General features: G+C 43.5%; 1 protein-coding gene across 3 annotated transcripts in view; it reads left to right on the forward strand.

The window, feature by feature from the left end:
• The first annotated feature begins 15,962 nt into the window (after positions 1 to 15,962).
• The window catches only part of LOC138979009 (uncharacterized), a 64,541-nt gene continuing 52,586 nt past the window's right edge, over positions 15,963 to 27,917 (forward strand). For 2 of the 3 annotated variants that reach the window (XM_070351819.1, XM_070351821.1), the window contains exon 1: positions 15,963 to 16,089. The gene's annotated coding sequence lies outside the window, so the exon portion shown is untranslated. Of the gene's footprint in view, positions 16,090 to 19,057; positions 19,147 to 27,917 lie in introns of those variants that run through there. The other variant, XM_070351820.1, reaches the window with a different exon arrangement.

Here is a 27,917-nt window from a genome sequence, read left to right on the forward strand (position 1 = left end):
GCCTAGGTGACAATGGCCGCAAGCATAAACGTTGTTTTGACCACGAGTTGAATGTATGTTAATTTCTATTTGTGTCCCCAGAATAAGATTCTATTTGGGACATGAGGTGGTTGTACGCTAAGAAAAAGCTGGGTGTGTGGGGGTGGGGCCGGGAGGATGACGGGAGTGGGGCTGTACAAGTTAAAAGTTGCGTTGATAAAAGTTATAAGCGTTTGGTATTGGGCGTTGAGAATCATCCAATACAATTGACACTGGACATTTGAAGACGCAACAGTGGTCGACACGGGGAGCATCATAAACACCGCCCAATTGGATTGCATGACTTGACCGTCCTGCAGTGATGTCGTTCTCGTCGGCTATTGGTCAGTGGATTTTGAGAGCGCACGTGCCGAGCAATTAAGGTGTTCATATGATTGGTTAATACACTGACACGGTTCTCACCCCTTTGAGAGGTCGTGGCCTACATAAAGTTAGTTCGTTTCGCAAATTAGCAAAAATCCTCAAAAAAGTCGATAGTCACAGAAACTTTGTGTTCATAACAACCCAAAAACCAGAAGAAAAAGACCTGAGAGGCTACCTGGAGCTCTGCCTCACCTCTATGGTGACTGCTAGGCAGAAGCAGAGCCCCGAGGCTCTCATCAACTTATCAACGGATACCTACTGTTTTGTGACAAAAAATAAAGTGTCCGTCCCTAAACCAGACACCTATCTCATGGCCCTCAGCGCTCTCGCGGGGAGCAGAGATCTGTCGTCTGAGGAAATTCTCACAATTAAAAAATCACTGCAAGTCCCTTGTAATTCTGGACTCCCTAAATGGGGGGCAAAATAAAATAAAGCCAGCATAAATATATGATCGTCATTTGTCAACGGTATTAACTTAAACAAAGGGGACACACAGCTCGCAGGGAGGGAAGGGCATTGCCCCACCTCGCGGGCGAGTGCGTGTTTTTTTTGGTTTTTTTTCCTGATGGTTTTAAACTCCTGTTTTCGGATTACACAATAAACATAAAAACATGATTATATAAACGAGAGGATAGCTGTTTCCTCTCTCAGTTAATACTGCTAATGTGACGTCGCCTCCCCTGCGACTATTGTAGTGGCGGGGAGGTCGACGGACAACGCAGATAGATCTTTTTATCCCATTTAAAATTAACAAATGCCGCATAGCAACTCATGCGTGCGTCAATGAAATGATGTATCCAAATGTTACTACCCTATAGAAGATCAGTATTACGTTTTGCGCATGTTCTTTATATTTTTCTCACAATGTTGTCACTTTTAAACCTTCTAACAGGTGGTCCTGAGTTTTATCTTTTTCTTAACGAAACTAAAATTGAATTAAAAATCCATGTTTTTAATGGTCCTTCCCCTAGGAAGTCAACGCATATAAAGGAAAAATTATCCCCGAGTATATTTCTCATTGCCTCACCCCCCTCCCTTATTCATGGAGAGCGGGGCCGGGGTCCTATCATGGTCGGGATTGCTTGGTCTTGCCCTTTTCTTTCCCTCCTTTTCTTCTTTTAGCGTATCATCAACTCATGTCCCTAAAAGGAAAATTTCATGTGAGGACGTAAAGGACCCCCTTTTTTTTTTACAAATTAGCAATTGTCCGGTCAGACATCATATGGTGCGGGTTTTAAATCTGTCAGTTTGCAAGAGAGATAATTCGAGTTTGTGAGACTTGTTGCATACAGCGGTAAATACCTGATTTTGATGACTTTGGTGATCTTTCTCAGACGGGAGGAATAGCAGAAAGGCAAGAAAATAAAAGTGAGTGATTTTGATTCTATTGATTGTGCCTATGATTAGGTTAGATTGAATAGAGTAGATTGTGCAAGCAGGATTCAACCATGGAATACATTTAATTTATATGAGGGTTAACGTTGTCTGCACCATCTCAGAAAAACTATCATATTTTTGACCTAAATCTGTGGATCTAAAAACATCATCTCGGTTATAATGTAGTATATAACAGCCTAAAGCATGTCACATTTATAGAACAAACAAACAAAATAATAATTTCGCTAGTATCGTGTACACTACATTGGGGTGTGCACGTTAAAGATCCCACGATTGACAAAAGGGTCTTTCCTGGCAAAATTGTATAGGCATATATAAAAATGTCCACCAAAATACCCGTGTGACTTGGAATAATAGGCCGTGAAAAGTAGGATATGCGCCGAAATGGCTGCGATCTGCTGGCCGATGTGAATGCGTGATGTATTGTGTAAAAAAAACAAATCCATCTCACACGGAATAAATAAATCCCTGCGCCTTGAATATGTGCGCGATATAAATTGCATGGATAAAATAAAAAATGAAAAAGATTAAAAAAAATGATAAATAAATCCCTGCGCTTAGAACTGTACCCACGGAATACGCGCGATATAAGCCTCATATTGATTGATTGATTGATTGATAGTATATTGCGTGTGATATTTTCCGAGTGTGATAAAACAAGTTAGAATGGCAATACATCGGAAAAACTTAGTTAGGGTTAGGGTGGGTGTCCGAGTGGTAACGCACTTGCGCTCGGAAGCGAGAGGTTGCGAGTTCGACCCTGGGTCAGGGCGTTAGCAATTTTCTCCCCCCTTTCCTAACCTAGGTGGTGGGTTCAAGTGCTAGTCTTTCGGATGAGACGAAAAACCGAGGTCCCTTCGTGTACACTACATTGGGGTGTGCACGTTAAAGATCCCACGATTGACAAAAGGGTCTTTCCTGGCAAAATTGTATAGGCATATATAAAAATGTCCACCAAAATACCCGTGTGACTTGGCATAATAGGCCGTGAAAAGTAGGATATGCGCCGAAATGGCTGCAATCTGCTGGCCGATGTGAATGCGTGATGTATTGTGTAAAAAAATTCCATCTCACACGGCATAAATAAATCCCTGCGCCTTGAATATGTGCGCGATATAAATTGCATAAAATAAAAATAAAATAAAAAATAAATAAATCCCTGCGCTTAGAACTGTACCCACGGAATACGCGCGATATAAGCCTCATATTGATTGATTGATTGAAAGATTTAGTTATCGTACAGTAACAACATGTCATTTAATTACTTGATTTCGGGATAGTTTCGGAGCAGTTTTGAAAAAATTATTGCATGGGTTCAGTCTCGTTTTCACGTCCAAATCGTCAGAAAACTTTCCAAAATGTAAGACAAATTCTTCACACAACTTTTCTGTCGGTGTCTGTGTGTCTGTTTATCTTTCTCTCTATGTCTCTGTTTCTCTGTCTCTCTCTTTCTCTGGCTCTCTCTCTCTCTTTGTCTGTCTGTCTGTTTGTTTCTTTTTTGTCTCTCTTTCTGTCTGTCTGTCTGTCTGTCTGTCTGTCTGTCTGTAAAGCTGTCATAACTGTTCCTTTTATTTCTATCTCTTTCCTTGTTTTTGATTAGAATTTTGACTGTCTGCGGGATGAAAAAAAGAGCATTTTAGCATTTCTTATTCGGTTAGTGTTAAGATAAAGATCAATTCAATTCAATTTAATTCAATTCAATTCAATACAATTCTCTCTCCCTCATTCTCATTCTCATAAATCAGACTCAGTGTTTGTGTTATACTGCCTTGCTCTGCTGAGTGTGTGTGTCATACCGCTTTGCTCTGCTGAGTGTGAGTGTTTGTGTTAATTACGGTCTGTCTGTATATTCTTTTGTCTGTCCGTCTGTCACTCAAGGGTAAACCGGCACGGTTAGCCTAGTGGTAAGGCGTCCGCCCCGTGATCGGGAGGTCGTGGGTTCGAACCTCGGCCGGTGTCACGATTTCATCTTTCGCCTGTGTACATATTTCCCCCTCGATATTTACTCGAGACTGAAATGTTGTTTCCTGGTAAAATTAAGAAGGGAAATTATTTATGGACGAAAGGCATGTCAGTTTCTTGCATGTAAAGAAAATTGGTTGTGAAATTAAATAGATTTCACTCCCAAAATCGAATTCTTCGAAAACGTGTACCGAGTGGTTACATCCCTTGAGTAAGAAGGGAAACATTTTAGGATGAATCAAATTTCTAAGTTAAATAAAATAATTGGTTGGACAAATTTGGCCCCATGAATGTAAGGTACACAAGGTCGCTTATCAGTACTATCGAAGGGTGTTTTTTTTGTTCAGTGTAGAGTTTATACTAGATCAACGAGGCCGAAAATCGAAATATCAACACGGCGAAAGATAAAAACGTCCCACCGGGTCATACCTAAGACTTTAAAATTGGCAATCTAGTGGCTGATCCACATCCCATTTTGGTGCAATCCCATTTTTGCCGCCGTCCCATTTTTTTCCCCATCCCATTTTCGCGACATTTCACAAGCCAAGCGTCATTTTATAAAATTTATAATTTTGAATGATTAATGAGATGAGGATGATTATAATGATGCTATGGATTTCCAATTTGGATTGAGACTACGTGACAGGGCATTTTACTAACATGTCATAACAAAAGCGCGACATCCCATTTCGACACCATATCCCATTTGGCCGCCATGCCGTTTCACCGTATTCCATTAATCCCCCATCCCATTGTCGCGACATTTCACAAGCCAAGCGTCATTTTACTACCGTGTCATAACAATAGCGCGTCATCCCATTTTGACACCATCCCATTTGGCCGCCATCACATGTTTTATTCATTCTTCTTGCCAAGCCTCACTATACTACTATACTGCGTTATTCAACTAGGAAGACATTCCGTTTACGCCAAATTCCATTTTTGCCACAATCCAAAATGTCGCGAAATAGAGATGGCGGCAAAATGGGATGACGGCAAAACGGCATGGCGACAAAATGGAATGTGGCGCTAGTGGTTTGACACGGTGGTAAAATGACACATGGCCTGTGAAATGTCGCAAAAATGGGATGGGGGCAAAATGGGATAACGGCCAAACGGGATTGCGCCAAAATGGGACGTGGAGCTAATGGTACATGACATGGTGGTAAAATGACACTTGGCCTGTTAAATGTCGCAAAATGGGATGGGGGCGAAATGGGCTAACGGCGAAACGGGATTGCGCCAAAATGGGATGTGGAGCTAATGGTACATGATATAGTGGTAAAATGACACTTGGCCTGAGAAATGTCGCCAAAATGGGATGGGGACGAATTGGGATAACGGCGAAACAGGACTAATAGATCCCTTGGCTTGGGGTAGTGCGACTCTGTCACTGCTAGCTTTCCACTCGGAGAAAGCGACCGGAATTTCCCAACGATGGGACATCCTAGTACTGAATTTTTTTTTTTTAAATTCTTAAAATTAACAGAGTCGCGCTACCCCAAAAGTCAAGGAATTTCGTGTTTGTCCCTTGACTTTGGAGATGACAAGAGAATATCGGGCGCAAAAACGTGATTTGTAAAATTTTTCACAACATATGTCGCCTTGCCCCATGTATGTGATGAAACCATTCATATAGCTCTGCGGGAGCTCTGCACTTTTGGACGTCCCCATTTCACTGCTGTACAGCAAACATCGTCCCCAAATACCTGTTTGTTTCTAAAAAATCACGCTGGAGGTTGCATTTTATGTAATAACCTCCTGGAATGAGTTTTGACACTTTAGAATGGCATGTAAAATGACACATGGCCTATGAAATGTCGCAAAAATGGGATGGGGGCAAAATGGGATAACGGCCAAACGGGATTGCGCCAAAATGGGACGTGGAGCTAATGGTACATGACATGGTGGTAAAATGACACTTGGCCTGTAAAATGTCGCAAAAATGGGATGGGGGCGAAATGGGCTAACGGCGAAACGGGATTGCGCCAAAATGGGATGTGGAGCTAATGGTACATGATATGGTGGTAAAATGACACTTGGCCTGAGAAATGTCGCCAAAATGGGATGGGGGCGAATTGGGATAACGGCGAAACAGGACTAATAGATCCCTTGACTTGGGGTAGTGCGACTCTGTCACTGCTAGCTTTCCACTCGGAGGAAGCGACCGGAATTTCCCAACGATGGGACATCCTAGTACTGATTTTTTTTTTTTTTTAATTCTTAAAATTAACAGAGTCGCGCTACCCCAAAAGTCAAGGAATTTCGTGTTTGTCCCTTGACTTTGGAGATGACAAGAAAATATCGGGCGCAAAAACGGGATTTGTAAAATTTTTCACAACATATGTCGCCTCGCGCCATGTATGTGATGAAACCATTCATATAGCTCTGCGGGAGCTCTGCACTTTTGGACGTCCCCATTTCACTGCTGTACAGCAAACATCGTCCCCAAATACCTGTTTGTTTCTAAAAAATCACGCTGGAGGTTGCATTTTATGTAATAACCTCCTAAAATGAGTTTTGACACTTTAGAATGGCATTTAACGCTCATTGAAGTTTTAACAAACTTTCTAACACCTAAAACATTCATAGCGCCGATCACGTAATTTTAGCTCTGCACTTTGTGTACACATACGTCCCCATTTCACTGCTGTACAGCAAACATCGTCCCCAAATGCCTGTTTTTCTAAAAATCACGCTGGAGGTTGCATTTTATGTAATAACCTCCTGAAATGAGTTTTCACACTTTAAAATGGCATTTAACGCTCATTGAAGTTTTAAGAAACTTTCTAACACGTAAAACAAAAGAGACCCCAAATGCCTGTGTTTTGAGCAAGATGGCATTTTGATACACAGCCGACCCCAAATGACTGTAAAACCACCTATGTGTGGATGTGTGTGTGTGTGTGTGTGTCAGACAATCGTTGAGGAAGAATGGACTGCATCGAGACTGCACAGCATCCGAGAAGACTGGATAAAAACAAACAAACACACTGACACACACACACACACACATACACACACACACCACACACACACACTGACACACACTGACACACACACACACGCACGCACGCACACTACACACACACACACAAGCACACTTAGATAGCCAGAGTACCAAGAAACACAAAAAAGAACGTGACTCAGAGGCGGATTAGGGGGGTGTACATACAGGGGTTCCGGACCCCCCCCCCCCCCCCCCCCGGCTGTAAAAAAAAAATTGTTTGTGAATTTTGTTGTTGTTTCTGTCTGTAAAGCCGGGGGAAGTGTTAATTGTTTAATCAGTATCATTTTTGTACAGTTTTAACTGCCGCTCCTATGCGACATGTCTTTCTTCTAACTATACTGTACAAGAAACTAAGTCCATCTCACGATGAACACGAGCCGAAATCATATGCACTCGACTTATGAAATAGAAAGAAATCAAATACGACGAAGAGAAGAAAAAGTTTGAAAGTACCATTGAACTTCCATGTCGGCGTGTGGCTGAGCTTAAAATAGGAATGTTGTTGCAATCTGTTTTTGTTGAAAATTGTGGTAGTTGTTATGTATTATTTTAAGAGCAAAGGAATGATGGGAAAGAAGAAAAAAAAACACAAAACAGGAATAAATGTGAAAATAATGTTATTTCGAAATGTCTCTTACAACAAAGTCATAAAGGACAAACAGTATTGTGGAAAAAAATGTACGCATTAAATGTACAAGAAAAAACTTCTACACAAATAATGTAGCACCCGTGCACACCATTGTATTGCGATCAATGGTTAAAATAGTAAACGAAGTAATTGCTGTCGAGGACTAACAAAAAGATATTTAACAAAAGATTGATTGTTCAGTCATATAATTAATGACAAATTTTTTGGGTAACCATGATCTTGGCTTAACCACTTGCACCAGAGAAAGTGAAATGTCACACAATGTCTTGAAAAGTTCAATATGAAGTGAACACAATGTGTTATATATCTATTGATAATAACAACAATTGCATTTAATAAGTGGAAAATAGTGCAAAACATCCAACGTCGAATGGTGAAATTTCCCGCTTCTCTGTCCTCCACGACGCCGTCCTTTTCCCAGCATTGGTCGCGTCTTTTACATCCGCTTTGATTGTGTACGCATGCGCAGGTATTCATCGTCTGCTGTTCGAGTCAAAAGTTGAAAGCAAAGTAATTCCTGTAAGCCTGCCACTTATTTATAAAAAGAAACGTTTGATACTTTTACCAAACAGTTAGTATAATGCACGCTCTACCTGTATTCGTCTTTAAATTCTGCAAGACTGAAGCGAAAGAGGTCTGTCTCAGTTTTGTGGAGTCAGTTTGCGGTTGTTGTACATTTACACGTACGCACAACGAACAACACATGCACAGGTCCGGGGGAAGCTCTCCTTTCTTATGTCCGACCATAGACGTATACATGTAGTTTACATGTTTATTAGTCATCTATGTGATTGATTACGTGTATGATATGACGGAGAGTCGTATCGGTTTGATGCCGTGAACCCAACCGTGGCTGTGGCTGTCGTTTGAAGTAGCCTACTTCTTTATAAAGATTCATTTACATTCTACTTCTGACCAAGGCATGTTTGGTACCTACTGAATCCTTGTTGCGTGTAGTTTTACGTGGCACGTTGCCCAAAGTTGTATTCTTGAGGAGCATAAAATAAAACGTGTTACAAAGTTATCTCAAAACTCTGCAGTGACTGCTCGCGCAGCAGGTCAGCTAATTATAGCACGCAGCCTCCACAGACAGCTCCCGAGCCGAGACCATAATTTTACAAGAAACTAAGTCCATCTCACGATGAACACGAGCCGAAATCATATGCACTCGACTTATGAAATAGAAAGAAATCAAATACGACGAAGAGAAGAAAAAGTTTGAAAGTACCATTGAACTTCCATGTCGGCGTGTGGCTGAGCTTAAAATAGGAATGTTGTTGCAATCTGTTAGGCACTTTCCCTTTTGACAGGTAGTTTTTGCATGTACAGCAAAACACGGCCTTTTTTACAAATCCTAAAGACTGTCGGAAACTTCGCATGCTCTCTTGTGAACGCCATGTGAAACATTGATTCTGAAACAAAAATCTATGGCATGAATGACAATGGAAAGACGGTCTCTCTCTGATTCCAAGTTCATAATGTCAGTTATGAAGTGCTGAATTTAGAAAATCTGTAGATGAAGTAAAATCATTTGAATGTTGGCTTGTTGAAACTTCATAACAAACAGCCACCTCGTCTATATCATTATCTGAAAGAATGCAAACTTCCTTTGAAACACCAACATTTGTATTAACTATATGGAAAACTTCTGTTTCTGTCATCTTTGATTTCATTTGACAACTTGGACTGATGGCATCTTCCAAAGATATATCCATTACTTTCAACTTGCGCCTCTTTGTATTCCGGTAAGCCTGCCACTTATTTATAAAAAGAAACGTTTGATACTTTTACCAAACAGTTAGTATAATGCACGCTCTACCTGTATTCGTCTTTAAATTCTGCAAGACTGAAGCGAAAGAGGTCTGTCTCAGTTTTGTCGTCAGTTTGTTGTGTACATTTACACACGCACAACGAACAACACATGCACAGGGCCGGGGGAAGCTCTCCTTTCTTATGTCTGACCATAGACGTATACATGTAGTGTACATGTTTATTAGTCATCTATTTGATTGATTACGTGTATGATATGACGGAGAGTCGCATCGGTTTGATGCCGTGAACCCAACCGTGGCTGTGGCTGTCGTTTGAAGTAGCCTACTTCTTTATAAAGATTCATTTACATTCTACTTCTGACCAAGGCATGTTTGGTACCTACTGAATCCTTGTTGCGTGTAGTTTTACGTGGCACGTTGCCCAAAGTTGTATTCTTGAGGAGCATAAAATAAAACGTGTTACAAAGTTATCTTAAAACTCTGCAGTGACTGCTCGCGCAGCAGGTCAGCCAGGGCCGGACTAGGCTAAGAGGAGGGGGGGGGGGGGTTGCCAGTGGTGGTCCAGGGGGATGTTCCCCCTGGCGGGGTCAAGGGGCAGAGCCCCTTGTGGGGGTCAGGAGGCGAAGCCCCCTGAAGCTGATTCGAAAATTTTAAGAGTAAATTTTGATTTGATTAATATACTTACCCGACTCACATCTAGCATTAATTACCTCTGGTTTAAGTGCCGAGACGCTGAACTACGCTTCACCCCTTAAGGGGAAGTAACCCTAAAAAAGAACAGCCTAGAACCCGTAAACTGGGTCACAGGTCAAGGCCATACCGTCACGTGACTGAGCACGCGAGACCGCCGCCGCCATATTGGAATACCTCACTCGAAACGAAGCGAAACATTCATTTTTAGGGTAAATTAGAGCGGGGTAGGCGGGAGGGTATTAACGATGTGAGTCGGGTAAGTATATTAATCAAATCAAAATGTACTCTTAAAATTTTCGATTAAATTACATATCTTATCCCGACTCACATCTAGCAGATTGCTAATGTAGGTGGTGGGAAAGAAACTTACTCTACAAGTTGGAGAGAACCTGCCCTGCGGCTACCATAGCCGGAAGGGTGTTGGTCCCATCCTGACGAGTAAACAGATTCTCAGTGAAACTCACTTATTTCTGATAAGAAACCGGCCTGCTTCAACCATGACTGGTAAGCAACCACTACCATCCCAGCGGGTATTAGAAAACCCGCCAAAAGTAGTAAAGAAAGACGTCCTAAAAAACGTCCAAAACACCCATGTGAGGCCGATCGAGATTTGCCTGGTCGCAGAACCGCCGAATAAAAGAGCCCAAGCTCAGGCCCCATGAGTTCTAGGCGAACTCAGAGGAAGGACAGAACGCTCCCCCCCCCCCCCCCATTTGACTGCCACACTCATAAGCTTGTTTAATGAGTGTGAAAGCCCCTCTAGCCAGTGCTTCTTTGCAAAAATTTGATTCTATCCGTCCAAAACGAAAGAACCAAAGAACTGGTCTGGCACTCCAAACTGAGCCATGCAAGATGAGTATGTTCAAAATACTCAATATCTTGCGTGAGACCCAAAAAGTACATAAATCACTGCCCCATCAAGGAGAAGTGAGCACCGACAAAAAGTATACGAGCCTTCCTATAAAAGAAAGGCTTGCATGTCTCAAAGTTCTATGTCTCTTAACAAAAGAACTCTAAAAGAAGAAGAAATCCCAAGCTGGGACTGATAACAAAAGACAAAAGGCTTGAAGACAGGGCCCTTTTCACGCTGGGCGTAAAAAGACGACGTTTCTCCAGACTAATGAAACATCGTCTTCCGTCAACAACAAAAGTTCGTGGAACATCCTAGCATCCTCCTGAATTTTTTTTTTTTTTTTTTTTTTTTTGGTTGCAACCACTCATAGATTGCTAATGATAGTAAAAAAAACACCAGATAAGGTAAAATTAGATAAATAACCCTTTCACATAAAGTCTGTTGAGACCTGAGTGAAAAACCTTAAGATTCGTGAGTTACGTCTTCCAGAAACCGGAAAGAGCGCCAACCTCACTGACCTGTCTTGATCGTAGCTGACGAAAAGAGTGAACCATCTCTTGCAATCAGCAAGACCAGGAAGACAGTCCTAACACAAAAGAGAGCTGTGAAAGTTCGGAAGACAACAAGACATGTCTTCCCATGCGAGCGAGTAAAACAAAACGAACCTGTGCGTCTCCCGCTTGAATAGAACAAAGAGTTCCAAATGACCACAAGTGAAACACCCTCCGAGGAGTGAAGCACTAAAGGATTATGGCTTGAGTAAACCACAGCACCATAGTCCCATGAGGTAGACGCTAATGTTCGTAATGAACCAGAGGCAAACACTTGTCCCTTGTTCAATGGAAAGATGCAAGACAAAAAACCATCTGGCCTACTAGACTCTTACAAAGAAGAGTCGAAAGAACGTCTTAAAACCGTAAACAAAGGAAATAATTTGTAGATCGACGAGACTGCAACCTCTCATCAAAAAATGAACCGAGATTGCTCATCAACAAACCAATGCGGCTTAAGCAAAAGCGGCAAAAATCTTAACTTAATTTTCACTAGCAAGTAGCTATGAAAATTTAATCGACAAGGAAGGAAGCAAGCGTCAAAGTGGGCGCTTGCTGTTGTGCCGAACATGGAAAGATCAGTGCCTAAGGCTGTCCACTCAAAACTGATTAGGACGAACCCTGTAGGCTACCGTTAAAACATAATGTCAAAGTATGTAAGACCTCGGGAAGGCGTGAAGCCCCCCCGGCCTAGGAGATAGACGTCAGCTCAAGAAAGACGTGACCGATCTCCTCCCGATAAACGAGTGATACCTGAGTACAAGATATCAAGCCCTCATTGGCGAGGAAAAAACCCTCAAGATAGAGCATAAGTGTCCCTAAACCATAAGGGACAAACACCCTCCAAAGAACCAAGCTGTGAACCCAGCTTGATCCAAACGATTAGCCAAAAGTAGGCTACTGCTGGTGCATGACCTGCTTTGAGTGTCTACCCAAGCAAGACCGAGTGTATGACGCAGTCCTGCTTCCTGCGTTAAGAGTCCAAGTCTAAGAAAGACAAGGACTCATAACCCTCATGGGTTGTGACAGAAAAAGCCAAAGAAAGACCATGGCTATGAACTGGACTGTCATTACCCGTCGAGTAAGTTAGACAAGAGTGCCAAAACCGGCAGTCCTGTTGCCCACAAACTGACTTTAAATCTTCTTGCCAAAACAGAAGAAGTTAAAAGAAAGTCCGAACGACCTCCTAAAGAGGCCAAAAAAGAGTGCACCCAAAGGCCGACAGCTGTCGTGAATGACCGTCTCTCTACTCAAATAAAGTCTGTCATCCACTTTCTACCTAAGCAGAATGCTGATCAGACTCGTAGTAATCCAAAAAAGTTGCGTGATAAAAAGAGGTCTGTGTGCTCAGCGAAACGGAAAACGATAAGTCCAACTGACCACAAGTTATCCTCTCCAGTCCATGCATGAGCAGATGGAGATAGTACGAGGAAGCCGCGATTCTGGTTGAACGTCAGCAACCGAACGTGCGGAAAACACAATGGCCGAAGCCTGGAGTGGCATGAACAAAATGGCTGAAAGCCGTAGTGCCCGTAGGTCAGTCTGCTTGTAGGCAAATGACTACGTAACAAAGCCAAAAACAGAAATCAAAGAACGACTGGTCGGCATACCGGAAACCAGGAAGCCAACCTGTCAAAAGATTCCAAAGACGAAGTGTCTTCAAGAAAAAAAATCTGGAATTAATTTTGCTGCCAAATCGAGAGTAACCCTGAGTTTGGCCGAAAAACCAGAACTAGTCTGTTCATCGATGAAAGACCAAAAGTCAGACGCGGGGACCGACGCAAGCCGTATCATAGATGCCATCACGTACAAAACCTTACCATCTGAGACAGCCGAAGCTGAACAGGAAGTAAGATACAAGGCATCACTGCCCCCAACGACCTAGAACCCCAAAGGGTTGACGTCGTAAGTTGCGGACAGGAAAGAACAAAGTGCTACGATTACCCGGAACGTCGGAAGACGAACCAGAAGTAGCCGAAAACCCCAGTGCAGAAGTACCCGCAACACTGTGGTGGTGCGAACTGATGCTAATGCGTACGATCCTTCACTCGCCGAAACAGCCGAAGCGAAATCGGAAGTGAGAGACCTCGTGTAAACACGGCGTGGGAGTAAAGGCGTGCCGCGACAGACATCTGTTCTGTGTTGACCTTAGCTAAGGTGACCAGCAGTGTCGAAACGTCTTTAACACTTGCGTCATTCCGGAACTCAAATGGATCCAGGGAAGACGTAATCGAACGAGAGAGTGTCCGAAGGAGTGTCTCAGAGAGAGAGGCAAGTTCAAGAGGGTACCTGCCTGATTCTTCCAAACCAATAAGAGAACCTTCTGTGTAGACACAAGGTCTGTCTTGACGGTAACCGTCCTCCCTAAGAGTGGACAGCTCCGGCGTGACCGGAAGGGCTGCACTCGGTAGGGCAAAAGTGTCAATAAGGTTCTGAGGCCGACGGCTGAGTGAAAACCTGCGCGCAAGGGCAGATACACTAGCCTGTGGAAGTTGGACAGTGGCAAGCCAAAGCTTAGCAGCGACTGGAGCCTGACCATGAGCAGAGAGGAGAGGCACCGTGCCGACAGGCAGGGAGCTCGCCGTGCCTGGAACTCTTGCTAAAATTTTAGAGAGCTCGTAAGCAACTAAAGGAGACTCAGAGAACTGAAAGCCTTCAGCTGCTGTTGGTGCTGGGCGGAAGTCACCCACCGCTGATGGTGGGGGTAAGACAAGTCCAGCCGATGAAACAACGCCGTCAGGAAAATATTTGTAAGCGACCTGTGCTGCAATAGCTAAGGTTGGCTTCAACTTTGACGGTAATTGGAACTCAACTTCATCATCATTGAATGAGAGAGGATCGTTGAGCTCCGACTCCACTTCCGTATGAGTCGAAAAGTCCTCGTGACTCGCCGAGTCTTGAACATGATCAACCGGAAGCGAGGCTGACTGCAAACCGGAAGTAGAACTTCGGTGCAGAGCCTGCATGGAGCCAACTTCCTGCCTAGGCGGAAGTGGTGACGCAAGTACACCGACGGGGGAAGTCATAGACAGCCCGTGTGCACCTTGGTCACCAGATCGATGTAACATCGATTGCATTCCCGCGTCAACACCCCATGAGCTCCGCTTCGTGTGAGTCGTATGCCCCAGGTATGTCGAACTTTCACTCCCTGACCTATGTCGAGGCGGGGGAGCTACTAGTTGCGGTCTATGCGGAACGCTTTCGCCAAAGAGCCTGGCTACCGGCGAACCCAACGTACCTGAGGAGAGAAACTTCTGTTAGAAGCTACAGAGTCCCGAGGGACCGTCTCTCCGTAGTTGGCGTAAGCCAGTTCTTCCGCTCGCAAGTCCGCTGACGTGACTGTGGCCGAAGGAGGAATCCGGATGCGGGAAAGTGATGAAACATCGCCAACACCCTTAGGCAGCGAACGCAACTCATCGCGCGTAGCTTGTAGGTCAGCGGCAAGCTGCTGCTGCTGAGAAAACATGGTACTCATTTGCGAGGAGAAAGAAGAGAAAAGGGAAGAAAAATCTTGCTTAACGCTCTTCTTCGGCTTGGCTGAATGAGCCTTACTCTTGCTTTAAGCTTCTTTTAGAACGGGCATGGTAGGGCTTGATGGGTCGGAAATATTAACCAAGAACGAAGTCTGAGACAACGGGTCTACAACAGTAACCGTTGTCGCTTTAGGTTTATCCTTTTCTGACCGCTAGCAGGGGAAGAATCAGCAACTAACGTCGAGTATTAGGCTTTTTCTTCTCTTTGTCCGCCATGTTGGAACAACTCACTGAGAGTAGAACAACAACAACAAAGCTGACGGACACAAGGCAAAAAATTCAAGTAAAACAAACAAAGAACGATCTCACCAATACAGCCGTAGAAGCAGAGACCGTGAAGAATGAACCGGGGTGAAGATAACTGCCAACCAGGCAGCAGGCTGTAAATTAAGCCAAATGCGTAGCTCGAGAGAACAACGTCTTAGCGCTGAGACCGCTGAGGTAAGAGTGAAGTATTCCAATATAGCGGCGGCGGTCTCGCGTGCTCAGTCACGTGACGGTATGGCCTTGACCCAGTTTGTGGGGTCTAGGCTGTTCTTTTTTAGGGTTACTTCTCCTTAAGGGGTGAAGCGTAGTTCAGCGTCTCGGCACTTAAACCAGAGGTTAATGCTAGATGTGAGTCGGGATAAGATATGTAATTTAATCTGAGATAGGAAAATGGTCGCTCCTTGCATGAAACGGCATAAAATAAACAATAATAAAAAATGTTTTAAATAAGTGAGGTACTCATGTAGGGGGGGGGGGGGGGGTTGCGCAACCCCCATAACCCCCCCGCCGGTAGTCCGGCCCTGTCAGCTAATTATAGCACGCAGCCTCCACAGACAGCTCCCGAGCCGAGACCATAATTTTATGATTCGCCGCTCCTGCGGCTCGTCAATGATGTCGGGAGCAGATATTATGGAAGATAAATTGCCATTATTTAATACTAACTTTAAAAGAAATAATGAGTGGCTGCTGACACCAGTTGATCATGTTTAAAATCAAGGATAAGCCACAAATTGTTTACAAGATCATCTAAAATTCTTCAGCTTCAGGGGGGCTTTGACCCCCCACACCCCCCAACGGTACGGTACCCCACCAGTCTACCGACCCCTGGACCCCAGGGTAACTGCTCCGCCCCTGTGACTCAATCGGGAAAACCAAATTTCCCAGAAACGACACAAAAACAAGATGGCGCAAACTACTCCCGAGCGGCCACACTGTGAGAAACCAGGAACTGTATTCACTACAGACAAAATGTTACGCTCAGTTTGAACATCATTTCAGGTAAGATCGCGAATTTGTCAATATATATATTTTCTAGATGACCTCCTATGTCTGAATATGTGCAATCGATGATAGCCCGGTTGTGTCCACCACTCATAGAAAGCGATGACTAGACAAGGCCTAGCGCTATGACACTGACAGTGCAGGATATATCTCACATTATGACTGTGATATTTGCTTCGCCAACACCACTGACGGACGTATGGTCTCTTTGTCATGGGGTTTTTATGCGACTCATTTTAAACAGGGAAGTGTTCTTTGTGTTTGCATAACAGAAGTGCTGAGTAAAACATTTACCAGTAGACGGTTGAGTACGTTCACTTTCTGTACAAGTAAATAATATTCGTACTTCGTGCGGTGTCAAAACTCGTTACAGAAGCTAGACATAGAAATCGCAAAACCGACGCTTATCAATATCGACACGAAAATATGTGAGTGCCTGCTGAACGTCCACCTGCAACACTTCCCCCCCCCCCCCCCCCCCCCTACCGCCACACTCACTCACTCACACCGTGACGGCCGCACTGACACTCGTACACACACACGAGCACACTGACTACAGAGAGAGAGAGAGAGAGAGAGAGAGAGAGAGAGAGAGAGAGAGAGAGAGAGAGAGAGAGAGAGATAGAGAGAGATAGAGAGAGAGAGAGAGAGAGCGGAGAGAGAGAGAGAGAGAGAGAGAGAGAGAGAGAGAGAGAGAAAGAGAGAGAGAGAGAGAGAGAGAGAGAGAGAGAGAGAGAGAGAGAGAGAGAGAGAGAGAGAGAGATCAAATCAAATCAAATCAAATCAAATTTTATTTTACGAGGGTTGTGACATAAGCAATACAAACGAGCTTTTTTCAACCAGCCCTCGCCCAGAGAGGGACTACTCTAATAACATAATTATTATACACGTACTTTCAAAACAAAAATATAAAACCAGAATTCACAGGACTATGTACACAATTACAGACTTTTACACACATTCTTAGAGAGAGAGTGAGAGAGAGAGAGAGAGAGAGAGAGAGAGAGAGAGAGAGAGAGACAGGGAGAGAGACTGAGAGACTGAGAAAGAGAGACTGAGAGAGGGAGAGAGAGAGTCTGGAGAGAGAGAGAGAGAGAGAGAGAGAGAGAGAGAGACTGAGAGACTGAGAGACTGAGAGAGAGAGACTGAGAAAGAGACTGAGACTGAGAGAGAGAGAGAGAGAGAGAGAGAGAGAGAGAGAGAGAGAGAAAGTGACTGAAAGAGACTGAGAGAGAGAGACTGAGAAAGAGAGACTGAGAAAGAGAGACTGAGAAAGAGAGAGAGAGAGAGAGAGAGAGACTGAGAGAGAGACTGAGAGAGAGAGAGAGAGAGAGAGAGACTGAGAGAGCAGAGCCGAGAGAGAGAGAGAGAGAGAGAGAGAGAGAGAGAGAGAGAGAGAGAGAGAGAGAGAGAGAGAGAGTTGGATCTTCAATGTAAAGACGTACCACAGAGACAAAAGAGCGGAAAACAAACTGAAACAAGTCGCGTAAGGCGAAAATACAATATTTAGTCAAGTAGCTGTCGAACTCACAGAATGAAACTGAACGCAATGCCATTTTTCAGCAAGACCGTATACTCGTAGCATCGTCAGTCCACCGCTCATGGCAAAGGCAGTGAAATTGACAAGAAGAGCGGGGTAGTAGTTGCGCTAAGAAGGATAGCACCTCTTTGTTTTAACTTTCTGAGCGTGTTTTTAATCCAAACATATCATATCTATATGTTTTTGGAATCAGGAACCGACAAGGAATAAGATGAAAGTGTTTTTAAATTGATTTGGACAATTTAATTTTGATAATAATTTTTATATATTTAATTTTCAGAGCTTGTTTTTAATCCGAATATAACATATTTATATGTTTTTGGAATCAGCAAATGATGGAGAATAAGATAAACGTAAATTTGGATCGTTCTATAAATTTTTTTTTTTTTTTTTTACAATTTTCAGATTTTTAATGACCAAAGTCATTCATTAATTTTTAAGCCACCAAGCTGAAATGCAATATCGTCGAAGATTACTTGACCAAAATTTGAACCAATTTGGTTGAAAAATGAGGGCGTGACAGTGCCGCCTCAACTTTCACGAAAAGCCGGATATGACGTCATCAAAGACATTTATCAAAAAAATGAAAAAAACTTTCGGGGATTTCATACCCAGGAACTCTCATGTCAAATTTCATAAAGATCGGTCCAGTAGTTTAGTCTGAATCGCTCTACACACACACACAGACACACACACACACGCACACACGCACACACGCACACACACCACGACCCTCGTTTCGATTCCCCCTCGATGTTAAAATATTTAGTCAAAACTTGACTAAATATAAAAAGAACAAGACTTTCTCGCATAAACAACCGCTTTTAAGCCTACAGGCAGAAAGAAAGAAAGAAACAAACAAACACAAAGAAGAAGTTGTCTAGAGAAGAGGATAATGAACATTATGACGACGACGACGTTGACTATGATGATGATGGAAATAATGATATAGGCCTATACCTCAGTCACCCCTCAGCCATTGAAAGCAAGTGCACTCGGGACTGACAACAGAACACCATAGCGTTCAGCACAGTGTTTGGCAAGCATTGATATCCGTCCCGCGACACAACAGTTTTTTGTTTTTTTGTATATCAGCGTCAGCTCAAGCGCTCATTCCGTGTCGATAAATTTAGATCGTTGGCCACTTTACGTCACGAAAGTCATAAGTGGGTCACAACAAAATTAGACTTAACACTAATCTCTGGGTTGCACAGGCACGCACGCCGCTGACGCACACACACACACACACACACACACACACACACACACACACACGCGCGCACGCGCGCACACACACACACACACACACACAGACACACACACAGACACACACACACACACACACACACATTATCGTTCGGGAAAGCCCAGTTTCCCAGATTTAGCTAACAAACACGTCTTTATTGAGGAATTTCCCGTCTTCGGGAAAACCCTATTACTCGATCTTCCAATCCAGTCGACAGATTTCGCGATGTGTTTTATCGAATGTGTTGTTTTTGCTACGTGGAACGGAGGTAAGTAAATCTAGTATTGAAAGTTGACAATCATGCTTCAATTGTGTTGTATATTAATATGATTTGGGTTGAAGATGTAGCCTCTCAAAGATAACATTTGTTGTCATATAGCCTACACACATCTGAGGCGCGTTGCTTAGGCAGACCGTAACAGAACCGTGTTGCAAACGATTTCAAGCCAACGCATAGTTTTGTCGTATCGTTCGTATTGTCTGGGGTCACTGAAGCGTAACAAAGGCGACCGCTCGCCGAGAATGGTCCAGGCAACGGGGGGTTTGTGCCGAGCATTCTGTAACGTACCTGAGAGGTGGCACACGCCAGAAACAATTGCACTGTACTGAGCTTGCTGTTTGACTCTCTCTCTCTTTCTCTCTATCGCAGTCTCTGTCTCTGTCTCGCTCTCTCTGTCCCTCTGTGCCTGTCTCTCTGTCCACGTCTCTGTCTCTCTCTCTTTCTCATTCTTTCTTTCTTTCTCTCCCCCCACCCCCATATCCCTCTTCCTATGTCTTTCTCTTTCTTTTTACCTCTCTCTCTATATCTATCTGTCTCTCTTTGTGTCCGCCTGAAAGTCTCTCTTTGTGTCCGCCTGAAAGTCTCTCTCTCGTATCTTTTTTGCTCTCTTTTTATTTCTTTCTCTCTCTCTTTCGCTCTCTTTTCCCTCCCTCCTCTCTCTCACACACACACACACACACACACACACACACACACACACACACACTCACACACATACACACATTCTTTATGTTCGTCTGTCTCTCTGTCTCCCCCTCTCTCTCTCTCTCTCTGTTTCTCTTTCTCTCTCCCCCTCTCTCTTTGTCTCTCTCTGTCACTCTCTCTCCCCCCCCCCCAACCTTCATATCTCCGTGCAATGAAGTGTGTGGGTGTATTTGCTTGTTTGCCTGTGCGTATGTGAGTGTGTGTGTGTGTGTGTGTGTGTGTGTGTGTGTGTGTGTGTGTGTGAGAGTGTGTGTGAGAGTGTGTGTGTATGTGTGTGCTTGTGCGTGTTTATTTGTGTTTGTGTTTGTGTGTGTGTGTGTGTGTGTGTGTGTGCGTGCGTGCGTGTGTCTGTGTGTTCGTGTGCGTGTGTGTAAGCTTTTTTGAGTGTGTGTGTGTGTGTGCGTGTGTGCGTGTGTGTGTGTGTGCGTGCGTGTGTCTGTGTGTGTCTGTGTGTTCGTGTGCGTGTGTATAAGCTTTTTTGAGTGTGTGTGTGTGTGTGTGTGTGTGTGCGCGTGTGTGTGTGTGTGTCTGTGTGTGTGTGTGTCTTTCTTTGCTTGTTTAGTTGTTTGACCTGTGGTTTTGTAATTGCTGCAAGGTCGCGTTATCTGCTTTTTACACGAGATCGGACTTAAGATTGAAAAGGCTGACGTCCACAAAAAGTCAGAGGGAAAGAGCTCTCTCTCTCTCTCTTTCTCTCTCTCTCTTTCTCTCCCTCTCTTTCTCTCTCTCTCTCTTTCTCTCCCTCTCTTTCTCTCTCTCTCTCTCTCTCTCTCTCTCTCTCTCTCTCTCTCACACACACATTCTGTATGTCTCACTCTGTCCGTCTGTCTCCCCCTCTCTCGCTCTCCCTGTCTGTCTGTCTTTCTCTTTACCTCTCTCACTGCCTCTCTCTGTCTCTCTCTCTCTCTCTGTCACCCTCTCTGTCTCTCTGTCTCTCTCTCTCTCAGTCTCTCTCTCTCCTTTTCTCTCCCTTCCCCAACTTCATATCTCCGTGCAATGAAGTGTGTGGGTGTATGATTGAAGCCGTTACTGTTATGCTACTACAGTTACGTTCAGTTCTGAGTTAGTACCACTGCTACTTCTACTTGAACTTATACTTTCTGTTGCAGCTACTGTTACTACTACTACTGTGTTGTTACTACATTTTTCTATTGCTACTATAATTATGTACTACTACTCTCAGTTACTGCTACTGCTGCCACTAATATTACTGTTACTTGCAACTGCTATTGTACTGCTGTTTTTTTGTCTGCTATTCAAGTTATATTCACTGCTTCATCTTCACTCCAAACAGTAGTGTTCCACCTTTGAACACATTTCTGTGACATAGAACATAGTTTTACTGGCAAAAGTAACACACAGAGTGACCAATGAACAATTGGGAACACTATGTGGTTGTTATGTGTGCCATTTTTGCTAGTAGAAATATGTACTATGCCACACTGTGTTCAAAACTTGTTACAGAAATGTGTTCAAAAGTGAAACACTTCTGTTAAAGTTACTAAACTTGTCACATCCAGGTGCGCGGAGCGCCTAGGGCTTTCAGTCATGCCTCAGGCAGCTATCCGTTTGAACAAATACCAAGTTTCATTGACTATTCCTGCAAGGAGTCAAAAACTGCACTTTTTGTACGAATTAATTTTGGTCTGGCACCTGGGAACGAGTTGCCATCGATCAGGCTCACATCACGTCACGCACGAGAACTAATTTTGTCAAAAGCCTACATTAGTCTCGGCGAGAGGGAGAAATCTGTACTATTTTGGGTACTTTTTTTTCCTTTTTTTTCCTTCTCTACACCTGTTCCTTGTCCCGTTGTGCTCTCACACCGTCCCGTCCCTGCACTCACTGCTCCAACCACCTCTGAATTTTGTTCCGCTGCCAGACTTGTCGATTTTACAGACGCTCCAGGGGGGGGGGGGGGGGGGTGAATGTTGGGTCGCTGCGGTAGGCTACCCTCGGAAGATGACACTCTGCTGAGTCACTTCGACGGTGTTCAGTAGTGGGTCTGTCCCGAGCTAACGGACGCAGCCCACTACCTACTATGCCCCCTACTAACGACATTGACTTTTAAGTCGCGGAGCCAGACTGAGTGAGCGTCCCCTCCAGAGAGCAGACCGCCACCACGTCCCTCCGCCCCCACGTCCCAGAACGTCACACGTTGAAGACTGACAGCAGAAATACTATTCAGGGAAGGCTCGATCAGGAACACTGAGACCAAGGTCACCATGAGAGTTCCGGGCATGAAGGGCCACAAGAGCAAGGACAATCTATATTGATATAGATTAATGAGATGAGGATGATTATAATGATGATGCTTTGGATTTCCAATTTGGTTTTTGAGACTACGTGACTCAACGCTTACTGTCATAATATATCCTGGCATCAACCAGGCCAGAGAACTGCCGCACCTGCGGTGTTGGTCAGGTATACAGAACCTGAGCACCCTCTAAGTCGCATTCGTTAAAGTGAATGACATTCGGCTGTGTGATCCCAGCCTTCCCATAGGAACCATAGCACTTCCACTCTGGGTAGGAGCCGACCGTAGCCCGAAAAACCCACATGACCCTGTTGGGATTCGAACCCACGACCTCCCGGCCCGCAGCCCGATGCGCTAACCACTGCGCTACGGGGGCCGGTTTATTTTGTGTACTTAACGTCAACACATTGTGTTTGATTACGTAAGAAAATTGTAAAAGATGGCGTGTGAGTCCATTTCGGCATACTGCACACAGCCTTCACACCAAGAACGTACTCACGGAAAATGTTAATTAAATTTTGGCGGGAGATGCGAACTGACAAACCGCATCAAGTTTCGTTTGGCTAAAAACACTAAAGGTATGTGCAGGTATCTATGAGATGCTTGTGTACAGCTTTTGATTGTTTATATTGTAATCTGCGACAAAAACACAAATCGTTGCTTCAGCAATGATGTGACCCCTGTGACCCCTGCATTGCCCCTTTAAGATTTTACTGGTTATTCAATATTCTACTTGTCATGTTACTGTCACTGCTAGTTCTACCATTGCTTTGTCTTCTACTCAATGTAGGTATTGTTCTGGCTACTGCTACTACTGCTTTTGCTAATACTCAGGTTACCGTCACTTCTAGTACTACCATTGCTTTGTCTTCTACTCAATTTACGGTCATGGCTACTGCTACTACTGCTTTTGCTAATACTCAGGTTACCGTCACTTCTAGTACTACAATTGCTTTGTCTTTTACTCAATTTACGGTCATGGCTACTGCTACTACTGCTTTTGGTAATACTCAGGTTACCGTCACTTCTAGTAGGGGAAAGTCCCCAAATACCGAACACTTAAGCAAATCTGCCATCATCTCAAAAACAACAGAAGACAGACCGTTTTTGAATGTGAATTTTAATAAAGTTATTGATCAGCAACATTCATACCACTTTTTGTGGACAGAAATCAACATAAAAGAAAGTTATCTTAAATTCTTTTTTTTTAGAATATGTTCGGAATTACAACACCTGTTCCCTAACTCCGAACACAGAGGTTCAAAATCCGAACAGCAAAAACCAATGTTACTTTGACTGACAAACATCGCAAAAGTACTCTCTTTGGCTTTCTGTTGTTCCAGCGCAATCCACATGTACCCATTCTGAGCACATCAAACACTGAATCATGTCCTCACAGGTGCATTCTCGGCACAAAAAACAGAACCAGCTAGCTTCCTGCTGATGACTGACGCTTGTTTTCTTGTTTCTAGCTTTCTGTTTCTCTGTGTTCTCTGTGTTTGGCTTTGATTTGCTTGTTTTCTTTGTTGGTTTTTGTTTTGCCTGCCACTCTTCAAGTTTACGTTTGTATGGACTTGACGTGATAAGTTCAGCTTCTGTCTTTCTGGATTTTCGTTTCGCCGCTAATTTCTGTTGTGAAACACTGGGATTGTGAGAAATCAGCGCCACTGAAACAGCTGACTCAAGGACGCAGTCATAGTGTCCTGCATTGTCCCCATGAGGTGGAGTAAACAGGGAGTGACTGCATGCGAGATGATAAACTAAGAGTAATACCTAATATACTGGACTCGCAGCGAAATATACAAACAAATGAGGTGAGTAAAGGAGAGTCACTGGTTGAGCCAAAGAGTCATCGTTGTATTTGAGAACGTTCCCAGACTCTACATTGATGATGTGGATGGGCTGCTGCAACACCTCACTTGTAGCAGAAATGTCCATGTCTCCCACTGAAGCAGTTGAATGAGCCATGTGAAGAATCTTTTCTTCTAGGGAGAAAAAAGCGAAAGATGATGGCATGTCAAAGTTTATTGCAGCTGACACTTCGCGGAAGCCTTCAATGTTGCTGAGCATGTGACTGGTCATCTTTTGTCTTAGAGCATCAGCTTGGATCTGTTCTTGTATTTTCGTGTGACACTCTGAAGGTAACCCATTACCGTCCCTTTCTGCAGTTTGGAACGCAGGAGTGTTGCCGATGACAATGGATCTAAAAAAACAGCGTCCATCGGGATTGGTTTGGTTTGGAAGTGCCAAAAATAGGCCTATGTCTTACTCAGAGCATGGGCTAGGTGGCTCAGAAAGTGGGTCTACTGGATGTCCAGTTCGCCCATAGAGGGGTCTTGCTGGTTCAGAGGGGGGTCCTGCTTGTTCAGAGGGGGTCCTATTGGTTCAGAGGGGGGGGGGGGGGGGTTCTACAGGCTCAGCGGATGGTCTTGGTGGTTCAGAGGGGAGTCCTGCTTCTTCAGATGAGGAACCTGCTGGCTCGGAGGATTTTTTGTCTTCATTGAAAACATGTTGAATTCCATTTCTGCTCGCTATTTCGTATGCAAGTGACATAACGTCTTTTCTGGTCAGGCCAAAACTCATCCTCTCACATTTAATGATATGGTCAACCAATTCTTTTTCTATTGCTGGGGAAAGAATGGACGGCCTCCCCAAATGTTTTGTATCACCCATGGCATGTTCGTATTTTCCATCAAGATGATCTTTAAGTGTTGTGGGTGGGATTCCATACGCTCTTGCAGCTGCTCGAAGTCCAAGCCTCTTGTCTATGATAGCTGCCATGGTTGCCAGTGACTGCGTTGACCATGTAGCCCTGCACAATATACCGGTACACCAAGTATTAATAACAACGCTCATCACTCTGTACTAACTAGATCTACTTCTGGCATACACATGCACAGAAAATAAAAAGAGAGAGAGAGAGAGAGAGAGAGAGAGAGAGAGAGAGAGAGAGAGAGAGAGAGAGAGAGAGAGAAAGAGAGAGAGAGAGAGTCAAAATCCGAACACACAAGTTCAAATACCGAACACTGTTCGGTATTTGAAATATGGAGTGTTCGGTAATTGAAATCTACCTAACTATTTTAAAACCACCGGGCGCTCAGGCAAGATCTAAGACGAATGCTTTCAAACAGACATATTTGGCAAGCAGATAGATCACACTGTTAATTTCAACCATAACTTTTCACAAAAAGCAACTCAAATTCATACTATGATCCTAGTCTGCTGTGGGTCGAAATAGCATTGAGAGTCATAAAATCATAAAATCACTCACCGGTTTTTTTTGCCGCCTTTATCCGCCATGATTTTTGGTGCAGGATAATCAGGGACGGTACTCTATCACCTCGTGCAGTCCAATTTGAGTAGTCACCTCTTGTTTTCGAGAAATCAGCTGTTCGGTATTAGGCACCGTTCGGTATTTGGGGACTTTCCCCTACTACCATTGCTTTGTCTTCTACTCAATTTACGGTCATGGCTACTGCTACTACTGCTTTTGGTAATACTCAGGTTACCGTCACTTCTAGTACTACCATTGCTTTGTCTTCTACTCAATTTACCGTCATGGCTACTGCTACTATTGATTTTGCTACAGTAACTACTCAAGTGACGGTATCTGCTACTACTGCTACTCTTTTTACATTTCAGTCAAGTTTTGACTAAATGTTTTAACGTAGAGGGGGAATCGAGACGAGGGTCGTGGTGTATGTGTGTGTGTCTGTCTGTCTGTGCGTGTGTGTGTGTAGAGCGATTCAGACCAAACTACTGGACCGATCTTTATGAAATTTGACAAGAGAGTTTCTGGGAATGATATCCCCGGAAATTTTTTTCTTTTTTTCGATAAATACCTTTGATGACGTCATATCCGGCTTTTTGTAAATGTTGAGGCGGCACTGTCACACCCTCATTTTTCAATCAAATTGATTGAAATTTTGGCCAAGCAATCTTCGACGAAGGCCGGACTTCGGTATTACATTTCAGCTTGGTGGCTTAAAAATTAATGAATGACTTTGGTCATTAAAAATCTGAAAATTGTAAAAAAAAAAATTTGTTTTTAAAACGATCCAAATTTACGTTCATCTTATTCTTCATCATTTTCTGATTCCAAAAACATATAAATATGTTATATTCGGATTAAAAACAAGCTCTGAAAATTAAAAATATAAAAATTATGATTAAAATTAAATTTTCGAAATCGATTTAGAAACAATTTCATCTTATTCCTTGTCGGTTCCTGATTCAAAAAACATATAGATATGATATGTTTGGATTAAAAACACGCTCAGAAAGTTAAAGCGAAGAGAGGTACAGAAAAGCGTGCTATGCAGCACAGCGCAACCACTACCGCGCTGAACAGGCTCGTCTATTTACGAGCGGCGGACTACTGTCATTGTAAAAAAATGCAGTGCGTTCAGTTTCATTCTGTGAGTTCCACAGCTTGACTAAATGTAGTAATTTCGCCTTACGCGACTTGTTTTCTATTACTCAGGTTAGTGTCACTGCTACTGCTCATACTGCTACTAAAGTTATTGGACCTGCTACTGCTACTTTAATCCTGCTATGACTTTGACGCACAATGATGAGCAGTGTAATCGGTTCAAATCTCATTATTATTTAAATAGAGAATACTACATGGCTTGCTGTGTCGTACCAGATTTACACGAATTGTTTTTTTTTAAATGTTGAACTTCGAGCAAAAGCGAGCTGTTCACTATTTAAAAAAGCAACGAGTGTAGGGGAAGGCCCCCTGATATGGACCACTTTTTGTTTATTGCTGATAACTAGCTTGTTTTCTTGCGAAGAAGTTTCATTTTGTGGTTGGTAGTCCTTCTCTCTTAGTTTAACCGTTAGGCCTAATTAGAGTGAAATAGCTTTGATAGACATTCAGCAAAAATTAAATACAGAAAAAAAAATCACAAATGGTCCATATTAGGAGCCTGGGCGCCCAATATGGACCAGTGAAGCGGCCTTCACGAATCACTGTAAAAAGCCCCCTATACTTCAAAATAACATGATACAACTTAGTGTGCAAGTCAGACAAATTCAAATATGCTTTAGATTTAGCTGTTTCGGGTTGATGAGAGCATTATTTGAAGCACACCAGGAAACTGAAGAAGCTTATCAAAAACAGAGTCTTCTTCTTCTTCTGCGTTCGTGGACTGAAACTCCCACGTACACTCGTGTTTTTTTGCACGAGTGGAATTGTACGTGTATGACCGTTTTTTACCCCGCCATTAAGGCAGCCATACGCCGTTTTCGGAGAAAGCATGCTGGGTATTTTCGTGTTTCTATAACTCACCGAACTCTGACATGGATTACAGGATCTTTTTCGTGCGCACTTGGTCTTGTGCTTGCGTGTACACACGGGGGTGTTCGGACACCGAGGAGAGTCTGCACACAAAGTTGACTCTGAGAAATAAATCTCTCGCCGAACGTGGGGACGAACTCACGCTGACAGCGGCCAACTGGATACAAATCCAGCGCGCTACCGACTGAGCTACATCCCCGCCCTCAAAAACAGAGTGAAAATAAGTGAAATTATCAACTTCCACACAAAAAAGACAATTTGTTATATTTTTTTGAAATCTCGAGGGCTAGTTATAGGTTATTTTCAGCAACCTTCTTAATGAATTAATCAAAATTGCCTTTAGCTTTTATTTTCTTCGATTTGTTGAAGGTGGTCTATATTAGGGGACTCACACATACTTTGAGGTTTTGCTATTATTTTTTGTTTGCAGTAGAAACCCGGGGTACACACTGCTAAAATGTAACAAATACGGTCTTAGCTGTCATATATAGCCAT

This window comes from Littorina saxatilis, linkage group LG10 (genome assembly GCF_037325665.1).
Source record: "Littorina saxatilis isolate snail1 linkage group LG10, US_GU_Lsax_2.0, whole genome shotgun sequence".
Taxonomy (NCBI): domain Eukaryota; kingdom Metazoa; phylum Mollusca; class Gastropoda; order Littorinimorpha; family Littorinidae; genus Littorina; species Littorina saxatilis.